This window comes from Sinohyriopsis cumingii, chromosome 5, assembly GCF_028554795.1.
Source record: "Sinohyriopsis cumingii isolate HCF-2022 chromosome 5, ASM2855479v2, whole genome shotgun sequence".
In the NCBI taxonomy this organism is placed as follows: Eukaryota; Metazoa; Mollusca; class Bivalvia; order Unionida; family Unionidae; genus Sinohyriopsis; species Sinohyriopsis cumingii.
Window position 1 is genome coordinate 121,587,697 of NC_142965.1, and position 13,035 is coordinate 121,600,731.

Sequence of the window (13,035 nt, forward strand, 5' to 3'; positions counted from 1 at the left end):
ATGTACTGAAACTCGACTTCCTCGATACATTTATTTATTTCACATTCGATTAATGGAAAAATGATTCTAAGTCATATTTAATTTTACCGTTACTCCGGAATTCCCCAAAACATATATACATTATCCTTCATAGTTCGAGAAGACTGTTGGCTTCACGCCATTCTTGTGATACAACAGTTCGGCCTATACCACATATAGGGCTTTCTTGTGTCATAACCTTTGAAAGGAAGCAAAGGTCTATTAAGTTGTACCTCAGACATATACTGTCACAAAATTCGCTGAAGGCACGAGACATTAAAATATACTTAGCAGACACTATTAAGGTTAAAACAAATTATTTGCTGGTGAGTTGATATCATCATTTCCACTCGTGTTCTACACACAATACAGGTAAACGATATACACAATACAGGTAAACGCTACACACAATACAAGTAAACGTTTTGCAGGAGAGTGTAGATAACCCTTTTCCATTTATTTTAAAGCTGGAAAATTCACAATGTCAAATGCAAGTATTAAGCATTATATTATTTCCAAAATAATGTAGACATATATTGGGTTGAGGGTCAAATAGTTTTCAAGAGTATTAACTGGAAATTTATTAAACTGGATCAGAAATACTATCATTATTATCCAGAATGGAGAGTCTTGCATGCCGGTTTTAAAATTCAGATACCTTATCTAGTAGTGAGACCTTGTGTTGCACGATCCTTTCAGTTATTATCATGGCGCTCTTTTGGCAGATCCAAATATTTACAATGTACAGTACGTTTTCTGGAGAAAGAGTTCGAAAACTTCAGTTCATACTTAACAATGAATTTTATCCAACGTCAATGAGATGGACGTGATCGGTTAGTTATCACGTATTTCCATTTACTTAGTACGACGATCCGTATCATAATTTTGTGAACTATTGCTGACTTGAGTCTTAAACCTTCAATATATTGTTTCTATATTGAAATGTAATCCTAGCATGGTATACTATTATGGTGATTCGAGTAATGGTTTCGTTTGATGAGTTGGTTCTTCAATTAGTATAGAAGTCTTTATATCGGCCAGAAGGCGTCTAAGTTTGGCATTATTCAGGTGTTCAGAGCGGACATGTCAATTTGGTGGTTATAGATGTTTAAAACCTTCTAAATACGGAGGATTAAAATCAATAATTTTTCTAGCGCTTCAACTAATGCGCATTCTCAGTAATCGTAACAATTTAGGTTTGATTCCATTAGGAAGCTGATCAATTTCCTAAATATACAATTAATGTCTTGTTTAAAAATTATTTTTGTTTGTTATAAATTAATCATAAAACGGTCAGATAGAGTCATAATGATACTGCTGAGCCAATGAACATTTTTGGAAACGAAGTGAAGTGAATCCAGTTTGTTGCAGAATCTTCTCCAGACTAAACATAAAAGTTGCAACACAGTAATAATTAATATGTTTCAATATGATGAAACAAAAACGATTATGTAAAAATGTACAATATCATTCTTGACATGATCAAAATCAAGAGCATAGACATAGGTGGACAAATATTACCTCATTCTGCCTATTTCTAAAAATTAAATATCATAAACATTTCTTAACAATTAATAGTTTAGTTTTTTTCGCCAGGAGATACTTTTTAAAAAAAAATTCAGCATGTCTAATGTGTATAGTGTCATATTAATATGGTAACATAATGTAACACAAATTTAAGAGATTCAACGCTTTTGTGTGTTACATGTTGATGGCAATACACATGGTAACAGAAAGGAGGAAAATCCAACCAGTTTTGTAAAACTTAGCAAATAATTTATTTATCAAAGCTATACATGAAAATGTGAGATAAAATGATGGCATTATGAAATGAATCCAAAATAATCCTAAAATAAATATATTAAGGCCCAAAAGAATGAAAAGCTCCGTATAAATTTCAGAACCGAAAATGTACTGGTCTGCCAAGAAGCTTGACTTGTTGAAATGGCGTCGTCCAAACCTCCTTTCAACAATTCACAACAATTCCAAAAGAATATTATTATTCAATGAACACATTCTATTTTCTCTGAGCAATCCAAACACGTGTTTTTCCTCCCAAATGATATCTATGTTCAACATAAAATACGTCTTCAGATTTGTTATTACAACAGAGACACTAGAAGTAAGAATGACTGCAAACTGTGAATGAATCTGATTGCTAATTTGTCTCCTCTTAGACACCTTCAACATTACGATTAAATGTCGCAATACACCACACAGGACAGTTCTTACTAATCAATCTAATATTTCAAAATGCCTGTTCATATGACCTAACTCATCCAATAAGAAATAACCTAACTCTTCTGTGATGCTAACTGACCGAATTGTCCAGTGCGAAAAATGTTCTCGTAAACATATTTGCTAATAATTGATTATTAGTAATTGACAAAACAAAGTAAATATATGTTTATAGATCCTATGCAATTCTACGTTGTTTTATATCTGAGAATCACTACAATTTATAGCCATTAATAATAATTGCAAAAATTAGACAAATTGATGTCCCAGGAGTTACAAAAATATATTTATACATAACATGTAAATCACTGAAAGTCTAATCTTCATGGTGCAAAAAGTAAGCACATTATCATGGCAATATCTTTCTGAATCTTCCACACATTTCCTGTTGAAAACTGGAACAACTTTACCATTATTCTGAGTTTAAAAAAAGATCAAACTTTACAAATATTTATAATGTCTGCTATCACATCGTCAAAACCAGTGAATGGCAATTAGCTGGGCGGATGTTATTTTACTTTGTCATTTAAATACTTAAATACCTCATAATCGTCTTAAGGGAATTAGATGAAATCGATACAGCTGTTTATATCAAGATGTACTCTTTGCATCGTATGATTAAGATTAGCCTTCTGTGTCGCTTTAATTAGTTTGATAAATTACTTATCGACTGAATATAGTATTTAGAATAGCCCGCCCCCCCCCCCCATCCCCAACATGTATTTGATGAAATGCTGATTCCTTTTGTATTTTCGCCATTATTCAGTTTGCCAGTAGCTTCGCGTAGTTCGATTGTATTTTCCCGGGGTTTTACTGGGTTCTTCCCCGTAGTATACCGGCCGCCATTTATGGCATATCATGTGCTGGGAAAATGTCAATAGACCCAAAATACCAAGCCAAATCCAATCGATAGATTAAAAACCTTACCTTGATTTAGAGTCAGTATAACGTATATTCACACCTGTTATGATAATGTTTGAATTTACATCAACACGATATGTCCACTTAAGTTTACTGTGTTCTTCGTGTAGTCATTGAACGTTTCTCTTTGTTTGTAATGATATGTGACGATGGTGAATGGTCATGTTTCAATTCAATCACAATTACCTTTAGTATTACTTTTAATAATGTGCAGTCAATTTTTTATCATCATCATAGTCCATAGACTTTGAATCTGCGACACATATATAGGCTGCGTAAGGGGTATGGCTATCTTTAGAAGTATGTTTCTGGTATTCTGCTTTTCTTGTTCAATAAAAGCACATCTCTTTGTTCTGTGCATGGATAACTGTACATAAGGCTAATCATCCCATTTAATTTGTAAGAACACGCACACAGGCACAGGTTAGAAAAGGTGTTTATTGAAATACGTCTCTGCTCCGTCAGATGTAAGACTGTGACTTTAATTCAAACTTTATGTAAATCACTGAAAGCTGAATTTTCAAAGCTGATAAAACTACTTAACCTTGCCAGTGTCTCTTAGGAACTTCTATAGCTTTATGCTTTAAAATTACTAGCACATTAATACAAATTTGTTTGCATCGGTTTGGTGCTTTATGACACAGCAACACAATTAGGTTGTTTAGTACCAAGGCAATAGCAGCAAATTGTCTTGGCTATGGGCACGCCGCGGTAGCTGACACAGGCTGGTCCGGTGGTAGGACTCTAACTGCACCCTATCAGTCGCGAGTCCAACACGCAAACCACTGAGCCACCGCAACTCCCTGTAAATTTGTATTTGAAGTTCCAAAATCTTTTTGTTTTCTTAAGATCATGATACAATCAAAACTCATGAATATTAATTTTCTGATCAAACAGATGTTATCTCCCTTGAACAACTTTAAACTCAAATGTAGTCTCAACAAGTTCTGAAAGAACTGTGATGAAAATTTCACTGTTGTTTCTGTGTAGATGTTCTCTTTATTATCAAATTATATTTAGGCTCCTTTACATTAGATATCGATTAGAAATGGTTTACGTGGTCTCTATTTAGAACGATTGCATCCATCCAATATACCTGATCTACAAGGTTTTGTTCGTGACGTATTGTTTTATAAGTAGCATGATGTACGGTCCCAATAAAGTACTTGTTTTACCTTTGTTGAGAACTTCAGGATTCGGCATTTAAACAAGATGTCTTGAATGTTGCCATTCATAGTGTTTACTTTGTTGCTAAGGAATGACAGTTTGACAAAATACTCTCATATAACTGGAGAGTATAAATAATATTTGAAATGGTCTCTTTTCTAATCAAGATTAATCTGGGTTCGTCTTCATGTTATGTGTTTAATCCAAATAATTGATTCGATACAGGTATAACAAACAGTTAAGTATGTCATCAAATGCATTTATCTAGAGTGCGACACAAAACATATTTGTATGTTTATTGAACATGGAAATCTTAGTAAAATCCCTTGTGATTGATTCACGAAATATAGACCTGTTGAATAATATATAATTATAGCAAAGGTTAATCTTTGCTTGCACATAGGTCGGAAAGTGGAAGTCATTGTAACGTTAAAACAGCTGCAAGAGACAAATGACAAATCAACTGCGCAAATATCATTACCCAAACCAGGAAAGGGATAAAGAGGGGAGTTGAAGCTTTTTACTTTAAATTATATTATTTTGCTTTACAGTTGTTTAAATTTTATAATTTTTTGTACAATTCGTATAAAATAAAATGCTCAATTTTCTCAAATATTTTTATATATATTTAGAAAGTGTTAGACATTATAATTTGTTAACAAGTAAATTTTATAATTTTTCATTTTCTTCATATATTTTAAAAAAAAATTTGTTTTAGGTTTTCCTTAAATGTCACGTGTTTGATTTTTATTTTCCTAATTTCATCCATGACTTAATTCCTATCAAGCAATAGTGTGAGTGGTTTAATACATACATACATACATATATATATATATATATATATATATATATATATATATATATATATATATATATATATATATATATATATATATATATATATATATATGTGTGTGTGTGTGTGTGTGTGTGTGTGTGTGTGTGTGTGCTAGTGACGGGACCTACTCCTTCACTCAGTAATACGCATATATGTATGAATTATAACTAACAGTCATTTGCCCCTCTCTTGCTTTTATGTCTGGATGTGTGTTTCTTTCTCATAAATTATGTGCGTGTTTGTTTTTGCGCAAGGATATGATTGCTGGTACGCTATTTTCTGTTAATAAGCTGTGAATGAAAAACACTTAGACATTATCTTTCGTGGTTTTGTTGATGTGTGTGACAAGCAGATGTGAGTGACCCTCGCCGATCCTATTTCCGTTCTCTATTGTGTTGTGTAAGAATGTGCGAATGTTTGTTGATTAGGAGTTGGAAGTGATCTTACCTATCTCCTTCCCTCCTGAGTTTTGTTTTAATATCTGTTTCTCTCAAATACCTAACATAACACGATTCACCGTATTTTCTCATTGATAACAAACACAAACACATATCGGATATCAAACAAATATCGACCATCTATGTCAACCTAGATCAACCGAAACAAACTGCACTGGCAGGTGTGTGTCCACATTGTTGGTTCTACCGATGATTTCAGGTGAGTAGGATAGAACTTGTTATGCTTGCGGAAGATTCGAAGCCAAGTCTGATGTTACGCGGTTAACAAGCGTTTCGAGCTGTACATGGATAAGGATGCAGTGGGATGTGCGCTGTAAGACATTAAATTTTATACAGATGTGAAAATTGTTGTCAGTCATTCATGTTAATTGTGCAATTAAATATGTTTGTCCGATAGACAAGAATCAGGGGCAATGATCAAAGCGATAAAAATCAAAGTCTACATCACTATTCATAAAGACACGTAAAAGCACTGAACCAATTTCATATCTCGTACTATACTATGGCACGTGTTTGTCCATAGCATTCTACTAAGTGAAACATATATGGAATTGCAGACACCCTCCGCTGAGAGAGAGAGAGAGAGAGAGAGATTATGCATGACAAACCATTCTCAAAATAGATCAGTGAGATATATTTCGGGATATCTTCGACAGGTACGCAAAAGGACAAGGAAGTAAATACAAGAGGGAATTTATAAAAGCGAAGGTTAGATGAAAGCCTTAACTGTCTCAACGTTTGGAGAGGAATGAAATTCTGTATCGAATGTGCTGAAGGGTCTTGTCTTTGGTAAGTACCAATTATTATTGCTTACTGTTTTGAATCTGTTGTACTATGTATATTGATTTCCTAATTACAGCTTTTCTTATCGTGTAACGGTCTAGATCGATTTACATTTGAAATGCATGGATAATATAGTAGGCCTCTGGTCACGAAGAAGTTTTTTATTCCTTACGTGCCTCGGCATGATTTAGCTTTTCATCATTATGGCAACTCATCTATCTGAAATACTAAAATAGTTTATGCAGCTTTAAACATACATAGTGTTAAAAGCATTAATGTTTATAATGTTAACATAATGTCCTTTCATAATTACTGTTTATAGTGTTAACATAATGCCCTTTCATAATGTTTTCAAGATCTTAATAGGTCATCAAAAACAAAAACAAAGGCAGTAGTGATCAAAATATTGTCTTATATTTTCATTTTATTGGGAATAAATGTGTTAAGCTTGCCTAAACAGCTTTCTTTTGCCCCTGAAAGCAGGAGAGATTAGAAATTTATGTTTTACCGGAAAACTCAAAAAAGTACCTAAGTGAATATTTATTCTCCAGGTCACGATAAACCTACCCTGTTGTTTGTCAGTCAACGAGATTTTTTGACCTTGTAATGAAACGTAAGGAAAGTGTATGGTAATGTGTGAGTTTTTGGTACCCTCCTGTCCTATCGATTGTTAAATCGTTAGAGGTTGTGACGATCAGTTGAAAGATAGATACAATGTTTCAAGAGGATTAAAAACACATGCATATACACGAATACAGTCAAACATAGAGACAACATTTTCATGAGACAAAGATTGTGCATATTGCTCTTATTGTCATTGGTGTCTATCTCATAAAACGAAATATTATATAATAAGCAATTGATTTACTAGGAAACAAAATTGCGTAAAATGACTCAGTGTAGTCCTGAATTTATCATTGCTAGAGAACATTTATATTACTATTAACTCCGAGTCGCACATACCTACATATTATCAACCGACGTGATTAATCTACAGGTAACTGCCAAGTTGACTGGTATACACTGTTCCATATTTGCTTTCGAGATGTGCACTTGAATATTATACATTTGTAAACGTACTTTTGAATCGTTTTCAATCTGTAGTTCGTGAAGTAAACATGTAACTTAGGTAGGGCAAACATACTTGTCATCTTGTTCCTTCGCTTATAAAAGCTTATGTAAAAAGAATGATGGCTTCTGGTCAAACTGAAGCTTAATTTATGTTCTTCATTACTCACAATTTACCAGCATCCATACTGGTACAGAGTGAGTACTAGTATATGCACATATCGTTTGGAAGATATACAAATAGATTCACCTATCGTGGTTGTGCAAAGTAAAGCGTTCGATATGTGTAGGGAAATCGTTGAGAGATCAAGCAGGATCATCGTCGCTAGACAAGAATCCTTGATTCACTTTGTTCTACATAAGCCGTTGGCATATTAAGCTAGTTGAAAGGGCAGTGCCACCATGCGGATAGAGCCCAGCTCCATCGCAAGCGAACACAAACAACCGTTGAGAGAGCTAGTTATGTGACCTATTACATATTCGACAAAGCCAAAAAAACCCACAAAAAACATAAAAAACCAACAACACCTCCAACAAACCCCCTCAAAAACAAAACAAACCCAAACAAACAAACAAATAAACAAACAACGCCAAAATATCAAACAATATAAGATGTCCACAGGCAGTGACTCGGAATGAAATGTTGGTTACAATGTTTAATTTGGAGCCAGTCACATGCTTCATTTGCCATTTTGTACAGAGACCCTAATATTATTATTATTATTATTATTATTCCTAACAATATGCCAATAAGTACATACCAAGACGTTTGACTGGACCAGTTTCTTTTAGTTAGATCCAATCAGATAATGTAGCATTACATACTACCTGAGTGAGATAAATATGCTACATGTTAACCTGGACGACGTCAATGCACGACCCTTAACTTGTAAAGAAAGAGCAGGAATTTCTCGCAAATCATTTAATACAAAACTTTTCAATGCCAGTGATTTGAAAATGTTCACGTCACTAACTCTAGATATTTAATAGGGTATTTAATTAGCATTCTTCAGATGTTGACTAATGGATATGATAATACTAACAAGAAAACCGTAATCTTTTAATTTAATCACGCTACGTCAAAAACGGAAAATAGGGCGAGTCTTTTTAAAACTAAACAATCGGATTGGTTATGTCCAACAATTGTAAATACTTATATATGACTTACACAGAACGAATGGATTGCTTTTGGTTCTTGATTTAACTGCATATTTAATACATCACTAGCTACATCATATCCAGTATTTAGGAAGCTACGTGCTTCTCCCAAGTTCGAACTGAAATTGTCGATTTGGGCTGGCCTGGCTGTGTATTGAACCAGATATCCTTGAATTACTAATCGACGCTTCTCCAAATGAGCTATCGCGGCCCTCTGCAAACCCAGTCAGCAGCCAGAGTCGCAATACCTTGACTGTATAACATTCAATACATTTGCAAGACGCTAGGTACATACTAAACTGGAATTATCACAATCATAGCTAAAAGTAGATCACAACTATTTGCACAGTGGCCCCTACTCGACTGTCTGCGTATATTGTATTCATCTTATGTACACAAGCAAGTAAATCGACTCGGGTGGGATACATCAACTCAACTGCTAGCTAACGTGTTTCAGCTGCCCCAGTGTATAGTCGGGTGAGACACGTTGCTCCCATTTTCCCGACATGATAAAGCAACTCACCTGCAGAAAGTGGTATTATAAAAGAGCCAGTTCGCTAAAGCGTCTTTCGAGTGGCGTCATTTGTACATGTTATTATTAGTAATGTATGTATTGCCTTATTACGTACATTTTACGTATATATTCGCATCATGTAAACATAAGTATTGACGAATATACGTATCAGCTTATACGTTAATGCATGTTGTACTTGTCAGGTTAGTTCTTATTACTTTTCATACTTGTCCGTGTTGCTAACATGTACTAAAGTAATTGTTAATAAATAATTAAAAAAGTGTCTGAATTTAATAAATTTCTCTTTGTATTTTGCTCAAACTTCTTCTTTAAAGACGTTGTTTTTTAAGTCCACTCATACTGTCAACGAAAATTACATTTTATTTATGATTTTTAATGAAAGTTAAAGAAATGTAATCTCATTAAAATGCTAAGTTTACACTGCACGTGCATAATATTAAGTTGAATGTGCTGAAAAAGAAAGAAAAAACAACAAAGTTGACATGAATATAAAGACACGAAAAACGAAAGAAATAAAAAAAAACTCTGTGGAGAATAAGAGCTTTAAATGCTTAGGTTCGTCTCTTGAACTGGAGGTAGAGTGCGTACTAGTTATTTTCCTCCTTCGCGTATTAAAAACAAGAGCAATCAACACTTTAAATTAGATTCTCTTTTTTTTACCAAACATTACTCACTTCCGTCATGCTAATTACTGATACATCCAATGATCTAGTAAGACTTGAAATATTGAAACGCAATCTATCTATCGGTGTGTCCTACTCGACATCAAGAGTGTGGAGGATAAAGAATGGAGGTGATCCCATTACGAAACTTGATGATTTTCTATTTCAGTGCACATGCACGTGCAGACTGAATTAGCATACGTTAACGAGAAAACGGAGATGGTTTTCGTCGGTAGAATCGTTTAGATTTTAAATTAATTTTATTAAATAAAGATTTGATCTTAAATTCAGTATATTTAAATGGTTTGTTTTCGAGGCATTTGTTCGATCTTTTACTTGGAAGAAACTTGATACGAGGAATCTCCGTAAAGCACGTAACGTTACACAGAACTGTTCATCCAAGTGGACATCTCATTAACTTCAGGAGGACGGCAAGATGATTAAGGACTGCTTCTTAATGTTGATACAGCTTTATTAATATGCGGCACTTTTAACCTAATACCCCTCTTTCTCGTGCATTAATTAATGCTCTTTTTAATTAGCATGTACATTCAGCCTCGAGTATAGATGACTCCTTGTGGAGAGATCATCTGAGGTCGGTATTGGGCTAGAAGGAGATAAGAACATAGATAATTAAGTGAAGGCGCCTTCAAGCCAATCGCATCCATGGATTCATTTCAGTTTTACATACGTTTTCCAAACCATTCAGCAGATTGTAAGATACTTTTTACTGGCGTGGTTCATTGTTTTAGAACATAAATAAAAACTCAGGATATTTATTCGACTTGAGTTTAAGTATAACTGCATATCTCTTAGTAGAAGCATAGTGAACAAACTCTCTCTCTCTCTCTCTCTCTCTCTCTCACACACACACACACACACACATTTTAATTATCAAGCATTGGATATGTTTGTTTTGATAAATATCTAGGATCCCTAAAGTTCTGTAACATTGTCAAATAAACTTTTTTTCCAGTGTCCCCGCTGCACATACAAATGTCTTTGTTGAACTTCACGAGAAACTTACTTTCAAATCATAAGATAAGCACCCGCGTGGTTATAAAAACAATATGCCCATTGTATTCCTTTTTTGTTGCTGTCATTATTATTATTATTATTATTATTATTATTATTATTATTATTATTATTAATTTATTTATTTATTTAGTAACCTTACATCTTTCACACATTTCAATCGTTACACCAGCATGCAGGGTGATAGGAATTAGATCACTGTCTGGCACATTATAACGATCTCCATGCTTCAGTCGCAGTGTGAGAATTCCCACAAGCACTTTCGTTTTATTTGAGGATTTGATTTCGAGTTTCGGAAAAGATTTCTATTATTCCTGGGATCTTCTGCCTCTAGATATTATAAAAAATAATTGCATTGGTAACACTACTATATCTTCTGTTTAGGCAAAAGCGAGTTTATTAGTTTCGTCTTTGTATCTTTCAGTAATTATATTTTGTTTCTTTTAAACGCAAACATCATTTTCCGGGGTGGGGGTGGGGGATGCTGAGTGGCCGAGTGGTCTAAAGTGCTCTCCGTTACGGATCACTGCCATCTCACCTCTGTCTGCGTGGGTTCGAGTCTCGGATTGAGCCAATGTGGGTATGTGAGAAAATTTGCCAGTAGCTTCTCGTGGGTCGGTGGTTCTTTCATAATACTGGCCACCATGTATAGCCTATCTTGTGCTGAAAAATGGCGTTAAACCCTACAACAACAAAAATCATTTTACTGTTCATGATACAGTTTGTATGCGGCTTCCTAATGAAGTGCATATTTGCAGGAAGTTTTCCAATGTGACCACTGGGTGCCTGGGAACAGGACATATGTCCAGTGAGCATGTCTTCTTTGTGTCTTGTACGAATTTATTTTGATGCTATGGAGATGGGTTATAGTTCGCAAAATATGATGTAATGAAACGTGTGTATAACTTGCGTCTAAAATAGGATTCATTGAAACCAGTGCGTTGCTTACCGTTTCAATACTAAGACTTTTTGTTTCCCCTCAAGATATAGCTTTTGAAATTAGTAAGCGATTTCTAATTTGGATTTAGGTTTCCAGGAAGCCTTTAGATTTCGAATATGACCACCCTATTTATGGGCATCAGGTTGGTTTAATGGGTTATTATTACTCTTGGATATCACGAAAGCATGTCACCATGTATGCAAAATTAAAAATCACCGAAACAAGACCTTTTTCCTCTAAATGACCCTGGGTTTCCAAAGTTAAATTGTTACATAATTTATGTGATATTCCTAAACCACGTGGGAGTCTCTGATTATATTTATAACCCCTTATACAAAAACAACCATATAGCAGCTTCGTTTCCATGTACGTGCATTGGCTCATACTTATGTTCTTCCTTCCAGTTAACCTTTCACAAAAAAAATTTGTTGTAATCTGTAATTTCCATTGCTATGTGCGCATTAATCTTTGGTCCTTATCTTCCAGCCCCTTTGTTTATATTCATTCTCAGCTCAGATCAGGGAGGGGGCTACGGTGCGTTCGGGTAGATGACTATTTAGTTGGAAGTGAAATTTGCTTGAAACAATCTGCACATCTGTTGCATCTAGGTTTGCAATCACTGAATTTGTTTGTGGTATGCTTGAAAGTTTGACATTGCAGCAAAATTTATTTCCTGGTTAGGATGAGCCGGTATAGTTATAAAGGTAGGCTAATTTCGGGACGTTACATTATTTCACACAACAGGTATCCTTAATGATACATTTAGAAAGTACCCTATTTGTTGCATAATGTCTCATATTTATTTCATATTTGACGCAACCGCTGTACTTCAGTTAGTAGGGTGTGGGACTCTTAATCCGAGAGTCTCGGGTGCTATGTAAGCCAGGCAAGCATGAACGGCGTTTGGGGGTGGCAAGTGGGGCGACTGCCCCAGGCCCCGCTCTTGAGGGGCCCCGCGGTTCAGGCCAAAGGTCGTCCTTATGAGTTTGTCAAGATATATTCTCCGATAAATTGGAAACGCTGATACAGGCCGCACGTAATGCACGCAAAGTTGCGAATTCAACTTAGTCAACTATGTAACGCAATTAATTGGTGGCAGCACAGATGCAGACAGATGCAGCCATTTTCTCAACGCCACTAGCGGGCAACGGCTGTCCGATAACTTGAATCTCAGTTTTTCAAATTTTCGCAAGGTTGCGCCGGAGCCGTTGGGC

The 13,035-nt window shown here is 34.9% G+C and overlaps 1 protein-coding gene across 2 annotated transcripts in view; it reads left to right on the forward strand.

Annotated features, from left to right (window-relative positions):
* Nucleotides 1–6,306: 6,306 nt before the first annotated feature.
* The window catches only part of LOC149800088 (toll-like receptor 2), a 42,363-nt gene continuing 35,634 nt past the window's right edge, over nt 6,307–13,035 (forward strand). Inside the window, exon 1 of one of the 2 annotated variants that reach the window (XM_089959654.1) lies at nt 6,307–6,429. The gene's annotated coding sequence lies outside the window, so the exon portion shown is untranslated. The remainder of the gene's footprint in view (nt 6,430–13,035) is intronic. The other variant, XM_089959656.1, reaches the window with a different exon arrangement.